The sequence below is a fragment of the Rhinolophus sinicus genome, chromosome 1 (genome assembly GCF_057876585.1).
Source record: "Rhinolophus sinicus isolate RSI-liver-muscle chromosome 1, RSI-T2T, whole genome shotgun sequence".
NCBI classification, from domain to species: domain Eukaryota; kingdom Metazoa; phylum Chordata; class Mammalia; order Chiroptera; family Rhinolophidae; genus Rhinolophus; species Rhinolophus sinicus.
Genome location: NC_142501.1, coordinates 90,737,682 through 90,757,932, shown reverse-complemented (window position 1 = coordinate 90,757,932; position 20,251 = coordinate 90,737,682). Strand labels below are relative to the sequence as shown.

The 20,251-nt window shown below is 41.8% G+C and overlaps 1 protein-coding gene across 3 annotated transcripts in view; it reads left to right on the top strand.

Annotated features, from left to right (window-relative positions):
- Positions 1–18,671: 18,671 nt before the first annotated feature.
- SLC6A13 (solute carrier family 6 member 13) overlaps positions 18,672–20,251 on the top strand; it is a 45,192-nt gene continuing 43,612 nt past the window's right edge. For all 3 annotated transcript variants that reach the window (XM_074325216.2, XM_019711298.3, XM_019711297.3), the window contains exon 1: positions 18,672–18,801. The gene's annotated coding sequence lies outside the window, so the exon portion shown is untranslated. The remainder of the gene's footprint in view (positions 18,802–20,251) is intronic.

Genomic DNA, 20,251 nt, shown 5'->3' with positions numbered 1-20,251 from the left:
TCATAAATCCCTTTTGGCCGGACAAAGGAGCAGATCTGATAGATAGGAATGGGTTTGTTAATCCCTTTAGAGTGGGCAAACAGGACAAACCTGATAGAAGAATTCCATTAGAAGGCGCCAGCCCCCTTCCCCAAGCAGGCAAGGGAAGGTATACTGTGTTTCCCCGAAAATAAGACCTAGCCAGACAATCAGCTCTAATGCAGGGGTGTCCAAACTTTTTTCAACGTTTTTCACCAAGGGCCATATGCGGTAAAATACACAAACAGCCGGGCCACTCACTCAAGGTGAAGTATGTATTGCCTCACCTGGTCTATTTAAGTAAACTAAACATATTTTTGGAATTTGTGGCGGGCCAATTAACAATGGATCATGGGCCGCATTTGGGCCCAAGGGCCGCAGTTTGGACACCCCTGCTCTAATGCATCTTTTGGAGCAAAAATTAATACAAGACCCGGTCTTATTTTACTATAATGTAAGACCCAGTATAATGTAATGTAATGTAATGTAATATAATATAATATAATATAATATAATATAATATAATATAATATAATATAATATAATATAATATAATATAATATAATATAATATAATATAATACCGGGTATAGTATAATATAATATAACATAATATAATATAATATAATATTGGGTCTTACATTAATTTTTGCTCCAAAAGACGCGTTAGAGCTGATAGTCTGGCTAGGTCTTATTTTCGGAGAAACATGGTAAAGTGAGAACTTTTGCTTCAGTCGCTGGGCAACCTGGTCCGGTCGGGACCCCCTCTCATTCCAAGATCTGCAACTTTTTACTCTTTACTTTTAATAACGTATCCTCTTTTACAATTCCTCGCCTCTCCTTGGTCCATGCTTCCATTCTTCAGTTTCACACGACATGACCCCAGCACAAAGAAAATATCCTACATCGTTTTCGTCAGTTCTGCTCATTACTAGCTGCCCTAACCTCTCTTCATCAGTGACACGTTCTCTCCCCTCAGAAAAACATTTAACCCGTTTGTACACTGCCGTTTTCTTCATGGCATTATCCCCATAAACTTGGACTAACATGTCCCTGATTTCACTTCCACTCTTGCCAAGTTTAACAAGAAATTTAATGTTTGTTCATTGCTCTAATTGAAGCTCAGACATTCTCATGCCACCACACAAAAACATGCAACAACAATAATGAACGCCACTCAGCAAGACACCGCCACACGTCGGCACAAACACAGCTGTGAGACACTGATATACCAAGGTTATGAAACCTTACCGAGCTGTTTGCACAGTGCCATGTAAGCACACCGTGGCAAGTTTGCAAACGTAATTGTCAGACCTCATAGTATATGCTACCCATATATATATATATATATATATATATATATATATATATATATATATATATATAAATAAAATATATATATATATTTTAAAGATTTTATTGGGGAAGGGAAACAGGACTTTATTGGGGAACAGTGTGTACTTCCAGGCCTTTTTTTTTCCCCCAAGTCAAGTTGTTGTCCTTTCAATCTTAGTTGTGGAGTGTGCCGTTCAGCTTCAAGTTGTTGTCCCTTCAGTCTTAGTTGTGGAGGGCTCAGCTCAGCTCCAGGTCGAGTTGCCGTTGCTAGTTGCAGGGGGCACAGCCCACCATCCCTTGCGGGAGTCGAACCGGCAACCTTGTGGTTGAGAGGACACGCTCCAACCAACTGAGCCATCCGGGAGCTCAGTGGCAGCTCAGCTCAAGGTGCCATGTTCAATCTTAGTTGCAGGGGGCGGAGCCCACCATCCCTTGCGGGACTCAAGGAATTGAACCAGCAACCTTGTGGTTGAGAGCCCACTGGCCCATATGGGAATTGAACCGGCAGCCTTCGGAGTTAAGAGCACGGAGGTCTAACCGCCTGAGCCACCGGACTGGCCCCTATGCTACCTATATTTTAATAAAAATCTTAAAAAAAAAAAAAAAAAGAAATGAAAAAATAATTCCTGCTATAGCAGGTATTAAAAGATTTCTGTGCTCTGGGGCTTCTGGATTTAATACTGTGTGTCTTTGGAAAGTTTGTACAAAACATGCAATGAATGCTTGTGAATGTTCTCCTTCTGAGTACATAATTCAACTTTTGACCACTTGACTTTAGGAGGAAAGGCCTTTAGAATCGCTCCTATTAAACTTTGAATATCAGCCTACAGCAGAGCTATTTCTTGGTCATTTGTAGGAGGGTCTGGGAGAGGGTCTGGGCATTCATTTCCCCTATGAGGGGGGTTTTCTCCAGGGGGCTTTCTGGCCTGCCTGATAACTCCAGAATAATCATGGCTGGAAGAACGTCCCTTTGTAGCCAGTCAAGGTCTCCCTGAGTGGGATTATGAATGGCCACCAATCTTTCTAACTCTATAAATTTTATTAGATCCTTTGAGAGCCTCAGTAAGAGGGTTTTATAATTAAAGAGATTAGCTGCTGCCCTTTACAGTGGAGGTCCAGGATGTATCTGAAAGGGACCTTGCATGTGAATGCACAAGACAGGCAGACCTGTTTGCAAAAACCCGGGAAACAAGAGGAACCATAAGGTACAGTAAAGTAAGCCTTCTTGCTCTTTTTGGCTGCTTCTACAAAATTAACTTCCGGGCTTTCAGCATTTACACAAGTGACCTGTATGCCCTTAGCTTGTAGGTCAGGTCTGAGTGCCCTCTGTAGGTGTTCTAGAAAAGGGATGTTAAAATAGGCAGCTGGATACACCTGAAACTAAGAAAAAAAAATGGCAGCTGGACATTCTCTAACAAAGTTGGAGTCTTAAGATTTGGCTGAGCTGGTTGAGCTGGGTTTTGAGGAGAAGGGAGCTAGACCAGACACCCCAAGATCCAAAAGATCTTCTGGAGAGTTAGGGACAGGAAACTGGGGATAAATGGGAATATAAGAGGGAGGAGTAAGGGGATTTACATCAGATTTGGTTTTTAATTTTTGTTCTAAGTCTGACTTTTATTCTTTAATTTTATCAAGGGATTCCTCAATCCTAGACTTTATACTTTTTTGTTTTCTATTCCATTTGATCCTCCCATAAATACCAAAAAGGCAGTTGCTTGGAATGAGAATTCTTTTAAAATTTTTTCAAATAAAGAAGTTTTTTCAATTCAAAAGGTCCATGGTCTGGTCATTGACGAACAGGGTCTTCCTTAGTTTATTCCAATAGTGATTCAACCTAATAAGCCTTTTCGTGTTATTTGTTTTGTGGAAGGCAGTGCAGGAGAAGTCAGTTATATAGGAGAAGATCTCTCTCTTTTTTTTTTTTAAGGAGGGCGCAGATCACAGTGGCCCATGTGGGGATCGAACCGGCAAACTTGGTGTTATCAGCACCACACTCTAACCAACTGAGCTAACCAACCACCCCAACCCAATAAGCCTTTTAAATGAAAGACCCAGGTGTAACTTTCCAGGCTTGGAATAAATCTTTACCATGGACGCAAGAGGCATCCCTGGTGAGGGTACAGATGGTGACACTTCCATGATCCAAAAGAGTTTCATTCCTCAAAAGAGTCTCAGACAGAGGGACACAAAGAACAGAGACTCACTCTAGGAGGAAATGGATCAATACAACCAAGAGTACCCTACAAGAGTTGCTAAAATTCAAGGAACTAGTTCTACACATATGTTCTCCTGCCAATCTAATTTAGAAAGAGAAAAATAGATTCTCACAGCTCTTGCTCCACTACACCCCCACAGACAGAGACCCTCGGGGGGCTAACAATGATAAGAAGTCTTACCTTCCCCCCCCCTTCTTTCACCTTCCCCCCTTCACTCTGGTTCAAGCTGTTGTTTCTCAGTCTAGTTATGTAGGACACAGCTCCCTGGCCCATGCTGGTATTAGGAGCCTTGCGCTCCCCAGGGCTGAGGCATTCGGTCACCAGTCGTCAGTCAGCCGCTCCAGCAGCTCATGGCAACTCTTGCTGGCCAGTCACAATGGCCACTCACGCTGGCTGCCGGCCACTCATGGCAGCACATAGCAGCCTGTAGCAGCTCACGCCGACCTCCACCGGCTGCTCATAGCAGCTCAGCTCCAGGGAGAGCTGTTGTTCACAGTCTTAGCTGTAGAGGGTGTAGCTCACTGGCCCATGTGGGAATCGAACTGGTGACCTTGGCATTAGGAGCACAGTGCTCCAACCACCTGAGCCACCGGGCCAACCTAAGTCTTACCTTTTTAATGCCAGCTTAGTCAGATGTCCTAGGATCCCTTCCCTGCAGCAGGCCTCAGGAGGAAGTGCTTTTCCCCACCTGGGAAAGCTGTTTCTCAGTTAGCCAGTGAAGAACTTACCAGCCAGTGAAGATCCTGCTCACAGCGCCGAAACTATGGAGAAAGGGAAGAACTCCCCTTTCCTGAATCCTCTGGTTCTTTTTGGCTGGCCAGATAATTAAACCAACAGGAGGCAGAATGACAAGAGAAAATCAAATTTAATATTGTGCCTACAGGACCCTCACATACGAGGTATGATAAAAAAATATGGTGAATGTGTAAATAAAAAAATTAATTACAGTGAAAGACACATTTCCGTTAATCCCCCTCAAAATATTGCCCCTCACTTCGAACACACTTATCCCATCATTATTGCCACTTTCTGAAGCAGTGCTGGAAGTCCTCTTTCATGAGTGTCTTTAGTTGCACTGTCATGGCTGCCTCGACGTCCTGAATCATTTTGACTTTGGGGAAGAGCCAGAAGTCACATGATGCCAGATCCAGTGAATAAGGTGGATGAGGACACACCGTAATGTTTTTACTGGACAGAAATTGCCGTACAAGAAGCGATGTGTGACATGGAGCCTTTCTGTTGTGATCAGAAAATTTGGTGAATGCTGCTGCCGAGTGCCATCCAATGGAAAGGCAGGGATCTTCAATACGGGAAATGGCTCGTTGGACCTTAGTAACACTGTGTGACAAGTTTCAACTTGTTTGGTGGTCAGTTGGGTGTAAGCTACAGTTGAGAGAGGGTGTGTTTTAAAGTGTGTCGTAAATCATCCTCCATCGTGACAATGTTCTGTGTCACCCATCACTTCTGGTATACAGCAATTTCTGTCAAATAAACACATTATGGTGTGTCCTCATCCATCTTATTCACCAGATCTGCTACCGTGTGACTTCTGGCTCTTCCCCAAAGTCAAAATGATTCAGGACATCGAGGCAGCCATGACAGCACAACTAAAGACACTCACGAAAGAGGACTTTCAGAACTGCTTCAGAAAGTGGCAAGAATGACGGGGTAGGTATGTTGGAAGTGAGGGGGAGTATTTTGAGGGGGATTAATGGCAATGTGCCTTTTACTGTAATAAATTTTTTTTCTTTAAACATTCACCGTATTGTTTGATTACACCTCATACATGAGAGAGTCAGAGACCCCGCATACATGACAGGTTCAGAGGTAGAAAGGGAGATTGAAATGTATAAGACATCCTGAGCTGGGATGAGGTAAGGTGTCTTGGGGGCTCCAAAGGTCATTGCAAGATGATAAGGAAAGGAAGAATTTTGCCTTGCTCTATAGACAGGGCAAAAGAAGATATATCTCTGATAATCTCTTATGGTCAAGATCTTTAATTCACATTCTTCTAGGTAGTTAACGGCGGGGGTGGGGAACAGAAGTTTCTCTGGAGCCTGAAGCTAAAACTGCCTTTATCTCAAAGTAATCTGCCTTTGAGTGCCTCATTCTTTACCCCCCACACTGCAAAAAGCAGCTGAGGCCCAATACCAAAGTGTTGCAAGTTCTGGTCCAGAAAGCAGACTGTGAAAGAGGCAGCAGAACAGACTCATTACCACGCAGATTAGGTGTAGAATGAAGATCTATGAAAACTAGAATGGAGGGGCATGCTACAGGATGAAATGCACTCTAGCAGTCCTGCCACAGAGGGGGAAAAGAAATCCACAGTGGGACATGGGAGAAGAATAGCATGGATCCAAAGTGAAAGTGGGAAAAGAATCAGTCCTGAGTTTTCCATGTTCACACGGCACAAGGAGAAACCACAGTCTACTATTTCTTTTTTTTTTTTTTTTATTAAATTTATTGAGGTGACAATTGTTAGTAAAATTACATAGATTTCAGGTGTACAATTCTGTATTACATCATCTATAAATCCCATTGTGTGTTCATCACCCAGAGTCAGTTCTCCTTCCATCACCATATATTCGATCCCCATTACCCTCATCTCCCACCCCCCACCCCCCTTACCCTCTGGCAACCACCAAACCATTGTCTGTGTCTATGAGTTTCTGTTTCTCATTTGTTTGTCTTGTTCTTTTGTTGTTTTGGTTTATATACCACATATCAGTGAAATCACATGGTTCTCTGCTTTTTCTGTCTGACTTATTTCGCTCAGCATTACTCTCTCAAGATCCATCCATGTTGTCACAAATGTTCCTATATCATCTTTTCTTACCGCCGAATAGTATTCCATTGTGTATATATACCACAACTTCTTCATCCATTCATCTATCGAAGGACATTTTGGTTGTTTCCATGTCTTGGCCACTGTAAACAAAGCTGCAATGAACATTGGAGCACACGTGTCTTTATCTCTAAATGTTTTCAGATTTTTTGGGTAGATACCCAGGAGAGGGATTGCTGGGTCATATGGCAATTCTATTCGTAATTTTTTGAGGAACCTCCACACCGCCTTCCATAACGGCTGCACCAGTCTGCATTCCCACCAACAGTGTATGAGGGTTCCTTTTTCTCCACAGCCTCTCCAACATTTGTTACTATTTGTCTTGTTGATGATGGCCATTCTGACTGGGGTGAGGTGATATCTCATTGTGGTTTTTATTTGCATTTCTCTGATGATTAGTGATGTTGAGCATTTTTTCATATGTCTATTTGCCATTTGTATGTCCTCTTTGGAGAAATGTCTCTTCAAGTCCTCTGCCCATTTTTTAATTGGGTTGTTTGTTTTTTTGTTGTTGAGTTGCATGAGTTCCTTGTATATTCTGGATACTAGCCCCTTATCAGAGGCACTGTTTGCAAAAATCTTCTCCCATTCAGTTGGTGGCCTCTTTATTTTGTCAATGGTTTCTTTTGCTGTGCAGAAGCTTTTAAGTTTCATATAATCCCATTCATTTATTTTAGCTTTTACTTCCATTGCCTTTGGAGTCAAATTCATAAAATGCTCTTTGAACCCAAGATCCATAAGTTCAGTACCTATGTTTTCTTCTATGCATTTTATTGTGTCAGGTCTTATGCTTAAGTCTTTGATCCATTTTGAATTAATTTTGGTACATGGTGACAAATAGCAGTCCAGTTTCATTCTTTTGCACGTGGCTATCCAATTCTCCCAGCACCATTTATTGAAGAGGCTGTCTTTGCTCCATTGTATGTTTTTAGCTTCTTTGTCAAAAATTATCTGTCCATATTTATGTGGTTTTATTTCTGGGTTCTCAATTCTATTCCATTGGTCTATATGTCTGTTTTTCTGCCAATACCATGCTGTTTTGATTATTGTGGCCCTGTAGTACAAGCCAAAGTCAGGAAGTGTGATACCTCCATTATAGTTCTTTTTTCTTAAGATTGCTTTGGCTATTCGGGGTCTTTTGTGGTTCCAAACAAATCTGATGATTTTTTGTTCTATTTCTTTAAAATATGCCATTGGGATTTTGATGGGGATTGCATTGAATCTGTTTATTGCTTTGGGTAATATGGCCATTTTAACTATGTTGATTCTTCCAATCCATGAGCACGGAATGTCTTTCCATTTCTTTGTGTCTTCTTCAATTTCTTTCAAAAAAGTCTTATAGTTTTCAGCATATAGGTCTTTCACATCCTTGGTTAAGTTGATTCCTAGGTATTTTATTCTTTTTGATGCAATTGCAAAAGGAATTGTTTTTTGTATTTCTTTTTCTGAGATTTCATTGTTGGTATATAGGAAGGCAATGGACTTTTGTGCGTTGATTTTGTAGCCAGCAACTTTACTGTATTCGTTGATTGTTTCTAATAGCTTTTTGGTGGAGTCTTTAGGGCTTTCTATATATAGCATCATGTCATCTGCAAAGAGTGATAATTTAACTTCTTCATTCCCAATTTGGATGCCTTTTATTTCTTTCTCTTGCCTGATTGCTCTGGCAAGGACTTCCAACACGATGTTGAAAAGCAGAGGTGATAGGGGACATCCCTGTCGTGTTCCTGAACGTAGAGCAAAGGGCTTCAGTTTTTCTCCATTAATTATGAGATTAGCAGAGGGCTTGTCATATATGGCTTTTATTATGTTAAGGTATTTTCCTTCTATACCTATTTTATTAAGTGTTTTAATCATAAATGGATGTTGTATCTTGTCAAATGCTTTTTCTGCATCAATTGATATAATCATATGATTTTTGTCCTTTATTTTGTTTATATGATGTATCACATTGATGGATTTGCGTATGTTGAACCATCCTTGTGCCCCGGGGATGAACCCCACTTGGTCGTGATGAATAATCTTTTTAATGCATTGTTGTATTCGATTTGCTAGAATTTTATTTAGGATTTTTGCATCGGTATTCATCAGAGATATTGGTCTGTAGTTTTCTTTTTTTGTGCTGTCCTTACCAGGTTTTGGTATCAGGGTAATGTTGGCCTCATAAAATGAGTTGGGGAGTACTGTTTCTTCTTCAATTTTTTGGAAGAGTTTGTGCAGAATTGGTATTAGATCCTCTCTGAAGGTTTGGTAGAATTCACTAGTGAAGCCATCTGGTCCCGGACTTTTGCTTTTGGGAAGGTTTTGGATGACTGATTCAATTTCGTTACTGGTGATCGGTCTGTTTAGATTTTCCAATTCTTCATGGTTCAGCCTTGGAAGGCTATATGTTTCTAAGAACTTATCCATTTCTTCTAGGTTGTTGAATTTGGTGGCATATAGTCCTTCATAGTATTCTTGGATGATCCTTTGTATTTCTGTGGTGTCCGTGATAACTTCCCCTTTTACGTTTCTGATTTTGTTAATCAGTGTCTTCTCTCTTTTTATCTTAGTAAGTCTAGCCAAGGGTTTGTCAATTTTGTTAATCTTTTCAAAAAACCAGCTCTTTGTCATATTAATTTTTTCTATTGTCTTTTTGTTCTCTATTTCATTTAGTTCTGCTCTAATTTTTGTTATTTCCTTTCTTCTGCTGACCTTGGGTTTTACCTGTTCTTCTTTTCTAGTTCTTTAAGGTGTAACATGAGGTTATTTATTTGGGAGTTTTCTTGTTTCTTGAGATAGGCCTGTAATGAGATAAATTTCCCTCTTAAAACTGCTTTCGCTGCATCCCAAAAATTTTGGTAGGATGTATTTTCATTGTCATTTGTTTCTATGTATCTTTTGATCTCTCCTCTAATTTCTTCTTTGACCCAGTCCTTCTTTAAAAGTATGTTGTTTAGTCTCCATGTATTTGTGTTTTTTCCCCGCTTTCTTTTTACAGTTGATATACAATTTCAAAGCCTTGTGATCAGAGAATATGCATGGTATGATTTCAATCTTTTTAAATTTGTTGAGACTGATTTTATGTCCCAATATATGGTCTATCCTTGAGAATGTTCCATGTACACTAGAAAAGAATGTGTAGTCTGATGTTTTAGGATGAAGTGCTCTATAAATGTCAATTATGTCCATTTCATCTAATGTGTCATTTAGGGCTACTATTTCGTTATTTATTTTCTGTTTGGATGATCTATCCATAGCTGTCAATGATGTATTTAAGTCCCCTAGTATAATTGTGTTTTGGTCAATTTCTCCCTTTAGTTCTGTTAGTAGTTGCTTGGTGTATTTCGGTGCTCCCTGACTGGGGGCATAAATATTGATGACTGTTATATCTTCTTGTTTTACAGTCCCCTTCACCATTATGAAATGTCCATCTTTGTCTCTTGTTATCTTTTTCACCTTGAAGTCTGTTTCATCTGATATCATTATGGCTACACCTGATTTTCTCTGGGCACCATTTGCTTGGAGTGTCAATTTCCACCCTTTCACTTTGAGTCTATGCTTGTCCTTGTAGCTGAGATGTGTTTCTTGGAGACAGCATATGGTTGGGTTTAGTTTTTTGATCCAATCTGCTACTCTGTGCCTTTTTATTGGTGAGTTCAGTCCATTTACATTTAGGGTGATTATTGATATGTGAGGATTTCCTGTCATTCTATCTTTAGTTTTCTGGTAAGGCTGTGTCTCCATTGTTTCTTTGCCTTTTTGTTGTTGTCTATTATTTCTGTGTGGTGGTATTCTATGATGTTTCCCTCTGTTTCTTCTTTTATTTCAGTATATATTTCAGTTCTGGATTTTTTTTGAGTGGTTACCCTTAAGTTTATGTAAAAGAAAGTTTGATATTTAGAGTATTCCATTTTCTTCAGCACGCTTACTTTCTCCATTCCCATATTCCGGTTCAGGCCTTTACTCTCCCCCTTTTTGAGTTTTGGTTGCCACAAATTGTCCCTGTTGATGGTGGTCGAATAGCCTCCTTTAGTATTTCTTGTAGTGCAGGTCGTGTATTAGAAAATTCCCTCAGCTTCTGTATGTCTGGAAAGGTCTTTATTTCTCCTTCATATCTAAAGGATATCTTTGCTGGATATATTATTCTTGGCTCATGATTTCTCTCTTTCAATAGTTTGAATATTTGGTTCCACTCCCTCCTGGCTTGTAGAGTTTCTGCTGAATACTATTTCTTTAAAGTAGCAGCATAGTTTCCTAGAACAGAAAGCCAGCAAGGATTCCTCTTGCCTTCAGGTTTAAAAATGCCCTCCGACTGAAATTACTAAACAACACAGTGTTTATGTTAACTTGGGAAGCTGTGTTCATGACTGAATGGATCTAGGTTTTGTCAGACCTGAAGTTTAGACAATACTAGGGGGCCTTCTTTACAAAAAATAGTGCAAAATTAAGAATTAGGAAAACAAGGCACAGGGGTTTGGAAGAGATCCATGCAAGTGAGGGGCCTTCAAATGTAACCTTTATTAATTTCACCGTATAGCTACCTCTGCTGGGTGAAGACTGATCTGGGGAGACCTGAATTCAAATCCTAATTGAAGCTTTAGAATCTTGGGCAATTTACTTCTCTTTGAAGCTTAGTTTCTTATCTATAAAATAGGGACAGTAGCAATCTTTCTGGGTCATGCATGAAGGTTAAATAAGAGACTGTATGTTAAAGTGCCTAGTCCGATGCCATAACTGCTAATATCAATGACTTTATGTGATGCTAAGTTTTGGTAGGGACGGTTGCTGATGAAGAGGTAAACATTAATTTATTCTGGTCATTATTGTTTAGAGCTGGTTAAAAAAGAAACAGGCCCCAAATGGAGTCACTTGTGCTCCATGTCAGCAAACCAAGATTTAACACCTAACCTGATGGCAGGTTCAGCCTCTCCCAGGAAGGTGATCTCTTAACCAGACAATGTGGAATCACCTAACCAGCACTAGTGAGGTCATGTACACGGTGGACCCCTGCTCTTCCCCGAAAGGAAGGTGACCTTGTCTGAAACAAGACACTCTCTGTTGGAAACTTCCTTTCCTCCTACCCCTTTCTGCCCAGCTCTTGGGAGCTCCCTGCTACTTGCTAAGTGGTATGTGCCTGATTCACGAGTCATTGAATAAAGCCAATTAGATCCTCACATTTACTCAGTTGAAATTTTTTTTTTTTTAAGATTTTATTGGGGAAGGGGAACAGGATTTTATTGGGGAACAGTGTGCACTTTCAGGACTTTTCTCCAAGTCAAGTTGTTGTCCTTTCAATCTTAGTTGGAGGGTTCTGTTCAGCTTCAAGTTGTTGTCCTTTCAGGATTAGTTGTGGAGGGTGCAGCTCAGCTCCAGGTCCAGTTGCCGTTGATAGTTGCAGGGGGCGCTGCCCACCATCTCTTGCGGGACTCGAGGAATTGAACTGGCAACCTTGTGGTTGAGAGCCCACTGGCCCATGTGGGAATCGAACCGGCAGCCTTCGGAGTTAGGAGCACGGAGCTCTAACCGCCTGAGCCACCGGGCCGGCCCTGAATTTTGTTTTTTAACAAGCTCTACTTCTTGGAGATTGAAGAAAAGATCTGTAACTTATTTAATATTTCAGGTGTCTGCTGAGTGGACTGAGTACTCTGAGGCTTTTTACTATATTCAGGAGGTGACATTGTACTGTCTTAAAGAAGCTTCCAATCTGGTGGTGCTGCTACCATAGGCAGAAATAACAGGGCTGCGGGGAGAGAAGGGGAGGAAAGGGAAGGAGGAGGTGAGGGGAGGTAAAGGAGGGAGGAGATGAGATCATCGTTAAGAAAAAGTGCAGTTACCAGACCGGCCAGAGCTAGATTTTGGTGGCCTGGAGCAGATCTAGAACACCATCTTGCCCCTCAAGGTGAAATTTAGCTAATTATAATAAATTATAATGTTCTTAGCATTGCGGTTAGGGAAAATCTCTGCCCCCCAGTTGCCAGGACAGTTCCCACCGAGCCAAAAAAGGACAAAAATCCCCCCCCCCCACCCCGAAGGTGTGGTCAGCGAGGACCCTCCTAGGAATGCCTATAACACCACCCTAAGTCTTGAATATTTCGCGCCTTCGTTTTTCGTGAAATAAATTCCCAAGTCTCACAGTTCTTCGGGCAGCTCTTGGCAGGGCCTACCCGATCTCACCCTCCTGAGAGGGTTCCATCCTCCCTTTGATAAACCTACTTCTTGCTTGGCATAGCCGGTGAGTCCTTGAATTGTTTCCTACGGTGTACACCTAGAACCCATATTCCCCTCAGCAGTGCTAGGTCTGAACTATAATCACTGACTATACAAATTGGGAAAATAATAGTTCTTGGAATGACTACAGTTGCTGGGAAAGAGTATTGTGGGCAGATGGAATAGAAGGGTAATGATCAGACCGACCCTTTTCTGTTACAGCCGGGGTCAGCCGCAGAGGAGTCAGAGCTAACGTGAAACCTAGAGACCATCCGGTCTTCCTTACTCTCTTATTTTACACATGAAACACTGAGGCCTAGACAGGTGAAAGGCACTGACCAAGGCTCTGTGTCTGATTGGGGTCATACCCAGGACAAGACTTTCGGAGTTCTGCCTTCCAGGCTATGCACTTTTCCCGTCACATTGAAATTTGCAGTCGCCTCATTCTCCATTTATGCGCTTTCTTCGTGCCTTTACCCCCCCTCCATTGGTCACCTAGCAGACCGCCCTATTCCAGTAGTCACTTCTCTAGGCTGCTGTCTCGTAGTCCGCTGGTGAGTGTGGAGAGTCCCTCACTTGCTGAATTTCTTGATTGGCAGAAAGCAAGAATTCAGCTAGCAATGCAGGGAGCTATTTTTGAAGCAAACACACACTAGCCAGTCGAAGGGGGAATGATGAGGGAGGTCTGGCCACTCCAGCTTGACAGGGATGTTCAGAACCTGGAGAGGATCCAAAGAAGAGCCATGAACAGGATGGGTGGGATAAGAAAGGAGAACTCTGCAGAAAGATGAAAGGATTTGTAATTATTTATCTTGGACAGGGAAAGGCTTAGGGTGGCTTTTAAAAGTGTTTCAAATACAAGACCAGCTGTAGTACGTGTTCCCTGAGGATAGAAGGAATGAGATAGCAGCGAAAGCATTTAGGCTGCAGAAGTTTTCAACTTTAGGTGATCATTAGCATCCTCCAGGGAGCGTGTGTGTGTGTGTGTGTGTGTGTGTGTAAAGATTGACATTGCTCTTTTTAGATGTTGTCACCCTGCCCTAATCTCTCACTATAGCTCTGGGCCATGGCGTCAGATTGTGGAGAATTTCTCCATTCACTCAGAGCCCTGCTCACTAACTGTTAAGCAGCCAAGAGCTTCCTGTTGAGACTTGTTACATAAATATTGCAAACTCCGCTCTCTGTACTCTGACAATCAGACAAGAAGTCAGGGAAACAGGCATCAGAAGAAACTGGATACAATTGGAAAAGAACTACAATTAACTTTCTGGAGTTAAAGAGAAAAGGTATGATTTTCCTCCCTTGATAGGGAGGGCAGAGTAGTGGGGGAGGAAAGAGTCTTCTCATTAGATTTAAAAAATATTCTCCAGGTCTAATGAAATTTTCAGTGAAAGCAACATTTTTCTTGTCATTTCATTACTCCTTTCCTGAGAACACTAAATTTAATCCCATGGGCTGGTGATAGCCTATAAACAGTGTTAGAGCTGGGCTTGATTGCATGCCCCCCTTTCTCCATCCTCCCCCCCAGCTAAAGTGTATCATGGTAGTTATAAATAATGGACTTTAGAATCCTACAGGCCCGCGTTCACCTTCTGACTCTACCATCTTCTAGTTATGTGACCTTAAGCAAGGCATTTAATTCTCTCTAAGCTGTATTTTCTCATCTTTAAGAGGTCCTGATAGCACTCTGTTTCATAGGCTTGTTCTGAGGTAAAATGAGATGGTGCGTGTATATACGGGGCTGACAATTAAGTTTGCGAACTTTTCCCACCATGTAAGTGCTTGGTGGGAAGTCCGCAAACCTGATTGTCCGACTCCTATATGGCTCTGAGCACAATGAAGTTGAAGAACTCGACAAACATCAGTTATGGTGGTGATCGGTGTCATTAATATTCTTTGTCATAAGTTTTATTTCTTCAAGATCTTAGGCTTGTAGAATTTAGGCTAACTATCCTATCTAGAGTCAAACACAGTAAGAGAAGAGTCATCAAAGTTTTCAGTGACACCTAGAGTTCCTGAGGGTAATATCCGAGCATTTTTCGTACCAAGGTCAAGTACTTGTACTGCAATAGTCAGGGAGCAAACCATAATCTTTAAAAAACAAAACTAAACAAAACCTTTTTATTTTAAATTAATTTTAGACTTACACAAATGTTGCAAAAACAGTACAGAGCGTTTCCATATATCCTTCACCCAGCTTCCCCTAAGGTTAACATCTTACATAACCATAGTGCAATGTCAGAACCAGGAGATTAACGTTGGCAGGGTACTATTAAACTGAAGACCTTGTTCAAGTTTTACCAGTTTTTACAGTAATGTCCCTTTTCTGTTCTCGCATCCTGTCTAGGATCCGATGCAGGATCCCATGTTCTTTAATTTTTATTTTCCCTTAGTCTCCAGTAGCCTAAGAATGTTTCTCGGTCTCTTGTCTTTCATGACTTTGATGCTTTTGAAGAGTAGTGATCAGTTATTTTGTCCAATGTCCCTCACTCTGGGGTTGTCTTATGTTTTTTCACGACTGTGCTGCATTTTTTTTTTTTTTTGCAAGAATATAACAGAAATGTTGTTGTGTCCTCCTTAGGACATCATCTCACGAAGTTCATGATACAGATATTGGTATGTCTGATGATGTTGACCTTGGTTACTTGATTAAGGTGGTTTCTCCACTGTGAAGTTGCTATCTTTCTCTTTGTAGTTAATAAATATTTAGGGGGAGATATTTTGAGACTACATAAACTCTGTTCCTCCTCAAACTTTCATCCACTCATTTTAGTATTCATTGGTGAATCTTGTCTACAACAGTTATTACGGTGGTATTTTTGTCTAATGGTGATTTTCTATTTCTCTCTTTTCTTTTACACTTATATATTTTTTTCCAAGTCAAGTTTTGTCCTTTCAATCTTAGTTGTGGAAGGTGCTGTTCAGCTTCAAGTTATTGTCCTTTCAGTCTTAGTTGTGGAGGGTGCAGCTCAGCTCCAGGTCCAGTTGCCATTGCTAGTTGCTAGTTGCAGGGGGCGCAGCCCACCATCCGCCACAGGAGTCGAACCGGCAACCTTGTGGTTGAGTGGATGAGCTCCAACCAACTGAGCCATCTGGGAGCTCAGCGGCAGCTCAGCTCAAAGTGCCGTGTTCAATCTTAGTTGCAGGGGGCACTGCCCACCATCCCTTGCAGGACTCAAGGAATTAAACCAGCAACCTTGTGGTTGAGAGCCCACTGGCCCATGTGGGAATCGAACCGGCAGCCTTCAGAGTTAGGAGCATGGAGCTCTAACCGCCTGAGCCACCGGGCCGGCCCCCCTTTTACACTTATTAATTGCACTTCTACTGTATAGAAGAGCTGTCCTTTCTCCCTCATTTATTTATTAATTGATTTTTAATTTATATTAGCCTAAACTTATGAGTGTATTTAATTCTTTGGGTAATAATCCAGTACTATCATTATTCATTTTGTTGCTCAAATTGTTCCAGTTTTAGAAAACCACAATTTGTTGTTTAGTTCATTATTCCACTTGCTCCTGTCTTTCCTTCCAGTGTGATATTTGAAAAGAGATAAAAAATGTCAACAGGTTTCTTACCCCTGCAGTTAAACAGAACAGACACCTATTAATGTAAAGATCTCCAAAGGGGAGGAACCCAGCACTTCCTTCAGCAACTCCTTCCAATGTTGAAACTAATGTTACTTGGGAATATTCTTTTTAAAATGAATCATGCTCCTTCTAAAATTTATTTGCTCTTATTGCACTCCCAGGAGAGATAAAAACTTGCTGGGAGGGTATATCATGGCATATTAACATTTAAATACACCCAGGTAGGAACCAAGACCTCATATGCTGCTTTCTCCATGGTTCACTCTGTTTCATACGTATGTTTGGGGAGCATAGTCTTCAGTTATCCTTACTAACAATCTCAAGTGAGTCTGAAAACGTATGCAGCCTCGGGAATAAGAACTTGTGAATACTAATTCTAGTGTGACCGTTTCCACGTTTCCTGACCCTGCACCCAGGAGACCAAAGGATGGTGATGACATGGGGTAGATGTAAGTAGGGCTGGTCCTGCCCGATTGTGCAAAACCCAAATGGAATTGGGATGGATTATCACTAACACTCATCTGCCAGTGGCTCTTAAACTTTTTAAAACTTTGGTCACTCCAGGTAGGACAAAACACCTACTGTATCCATTCCTATGTTATACAGAAAAAGATATTGGGGATAACAAGGATTTAGAGAGAAATAAAATAATAATGAAAGTGGTAATTTGGCAACAGTTATATAAAAACAGTAAGATCAACAGGTAAAACCCAACACTCCTTAACAGAGGAGCAGCAGCTCCAAACCAATGCAGGCGGGCCCCCACCATGCCTCATGATCACCGAGTCTTTCCTGGAAACTGGGGATCCCGACTGTTTGCATGTGTGAGGACACAGGAGGGACCGTGCAGCATTACCAATGGCTGTATGGTGTCCCCATGTCTTAGAATACTGAGTGTGAGTCCGCGATAAACTCAAGTTAGCTGGTAATTTTAGATTCCAAGTGCCAGAGTTTCCAATGCTTAGTAGATCAGTTAATAGGTCATTAGTAAGTACCACTCAATGGTAAGTATAAACGGAAACATTGCCTTTAAAGATGGACTTTCTGGAATGAATTAGCAGTCTCTCTCCGAGAACCCTTTTGGTCTATTGCTTTACACAGTTAAATCAAATGGATGGATGGTTAGAAGGGGAGAGGAAAAGGGGTGGCTGAAACATGAGAAGAATCATCCCCACCAGGCTGTCTAGGTATTGTCATGATGTGCTTTCCTGTCCCTGCTTCCGTGCCCTAGAAGTGGATGAGGGATGAGAGAAATAGAAACTACCTTAGGCTCCGCTTTGCTCTCCTTTCCACGCCTCTGGGTCCTTTCAGGCACATTTTTATTATCCCTTCAGTCATCCACCCCTTCTCTCACCCCACCCCTTGACTCAATCTTACTGTCTGGCCAAGCCCAGCTTTGCTCTGGGGTCTCTCAGTTCCATCCCCTTCAAGAAAACTTCCCTGCTCATTGTGAATAATTCCTTAAGGCTAATTAATAGCTACCTTCTGAGGGCTTGCTATGGATTAGGCCCTTTACATATAGTACACATTATCTCCTGAAACCTCACACAGCCCTGCAAGGAACATGTTCCCCTTTCTGTAGATGAGGAAACAAGACTTTCAGAGGCAGAACACCTTACCCAAGGCCTCAAACTGGAAAATGATAGAAGCAGGACTCAGCCCTGGGCCATGTGGCTTCAAAGCCTAAGCAGGTTTTTACTGGGCTGCACTGCCCTGCAGACAATGGCTGAGCCTGGCTCTTCCACGGTCCTCCCGGCCAACCTCAGCCAACTGGAACTGCCTCCCTGGGCTGCTCCTGCCTCCAAACAAAGCCCCCCTGACTACCTCCCCCTCCTCTTCGAAACCAACCCATCACTGATGAGGAGTTTAGAGCTTGACTTTGTTTTTGATGTTGGCACTTGCTTTTCTTTATTGGTTTAAAACATTTGAAAATCAATTCTAGCACATTATTTAAAAATTCAAACAATACTGAAGCTTAAAAAGAGGAAGTGGAAAATGCCTCTTACCTCATCTGCTGACCCCAACACTACTGTCCAAATGTAACTACTATGAACTGTTAAGTGAATAACTTTTCAGACACTTTTATATGTATGTAAGTGTGTGTGTTTAGGAAGTTTTTCTGACTTCTCAGAGTTCCATAATCTATGTATCTTTATTCGAAATCACTGTCCATTCTACATTTTAAGCTGCAAAAGGGTAAGATAAATGTACTTTCCAATTAATCTCCACAGCACCTGACCAAAGAAATACCCATTCTTGATGGCTTTATGGGAGCTCTGGAGTGGAGACCAGGGTGGAGGCAGGATCCCTCTAATGAGACCGGGAGATCACCAAGAGGAGAGCACGCTGCCCATAACGCATGAACAACTGGCCTGACCTGCCAGCGTGTGCACACACTCCCGGGCTGTGAAATCACTCATGTGTGAGCTGTCTGGTGGGGAGGGGAGAGCAGGGGACAGGAGGCAGGAGGGCGGAATGTGGGCTGGGCCAGGTTTAGAATTACAAGTGCCACAGAGGAGTGGGAAACACACTTTAAATAGTCAGCACCTTCACTTTCCTCCTTAGATGATTCTTCTCCTCCCCACTGGACCTCTGCCGGCAACCGCACTAAGGTTGGTAACATTTTTTTCTCTTTTTTTCTATTTCTGGGTCTCAGACTACAGGTTGGTGGGATCCATAGGCCTTGCAACCAAATGATTTTTTGATCCTCTCCTAGAAAATATGTTTCTGACATTTACGTGTGCATAGGCAAAGACTATATGCTGTTTTCTTTACTTTCTGAAACTTCAGTGGCTGCTGACTTAAGGGATAGTGATTTGGAGAGAGAAAACCCCCGGTTGAGAGGAAAGACATTTGGGTTTACTTCTAAGAGAATGAAGGCTTTCTTCTTTGATTGAAAGAAAATAAAAAGGGTGCCAGTTACTTTAAGTGATATATATATATGTGTGTGTATATATATATATATATATATATATATATATATATATATCCTCATTTAATCCTTATAGCTAAGTATATTCTATAATTCTCACTTTTACAGGTGAGCAAACGAAGGCTCAGAGTAATTAATTAACCTCCCTGAAGCCAGGCAGTGAGTAGTATTGCACAAAGCAAAAATTTGAATCCAGGCTTGTGTGAGACTGTATGTTGTGTTCTTTCAAATGCACAATGCTACCTCTGAGAAGCGGTACCCTAAAGAGGCCAAGGGACCCAGGATAGGGCTACTGTTTCTTCTGGGGTCTGGGAGGATAAAAAAGTGAAGGGAGATGGTGTTCCATCATTGGAAGACATCCATTAGATGGTACAGGGAGGCCCAGAGTCAGCACAAGAAATTAGACCCTTCTCTAAAGGACTGAGGAAACTTCTTGAAACCAGCTGCTTGGGTTTCTCCTTCTCAGGCCACAAACAATCTTTGGAGCCCATTCCCTAATGTATCAAATAAGCAAAGGTGCCTACTGTTGCCTGACTGTCTGGACCCCTCGGGTGGCTCAGCTAGGGAGGCAGAGCCACAGGAGAGCCTATGCCGAGATGGGGTTCCCACCGACAAAGTCCTGTTACCATGAACTTTTCTCGAGGTGCAGAAAAGTCCATGTGCCCACTTCTCCAGAAAAAGGGTCACGCAATCAAATCAGGGGAGAGTCATTAGAAGATGCTTATATTAGACATGCTGATACACCTAGGCAGCCAATGTAATCAGGGTGTAACTGAAAGAGCAGAGGCCCAGTGGGATCAAGTCCTAGCTGGGCAATTTACTAGCTAGATGGCAGCAGACATGTTATTTAACCTCTCCGAGCATCAGCCCCCTCATTTAACAGGCAGAGATAATACTGCTTACATCTCAGGGTTGCTGTGTGGATTAAATGAATTAAATGTATGTAAAGTGTTTAGTCTGTAGTAGTTGCTCACTAAATGTGAGCCGTAACCAATCTTTTCCTCAATCCCAATAAGCATCTAGAATAGGGCAGTGAAGGCTTTAGAATTGTCTCTCTTTATTCATTTTATGTTGTCTGCTCCACTGTAACAGTTTCCTACATTTGTCATCACCAAGGAAGAACAGAGCCC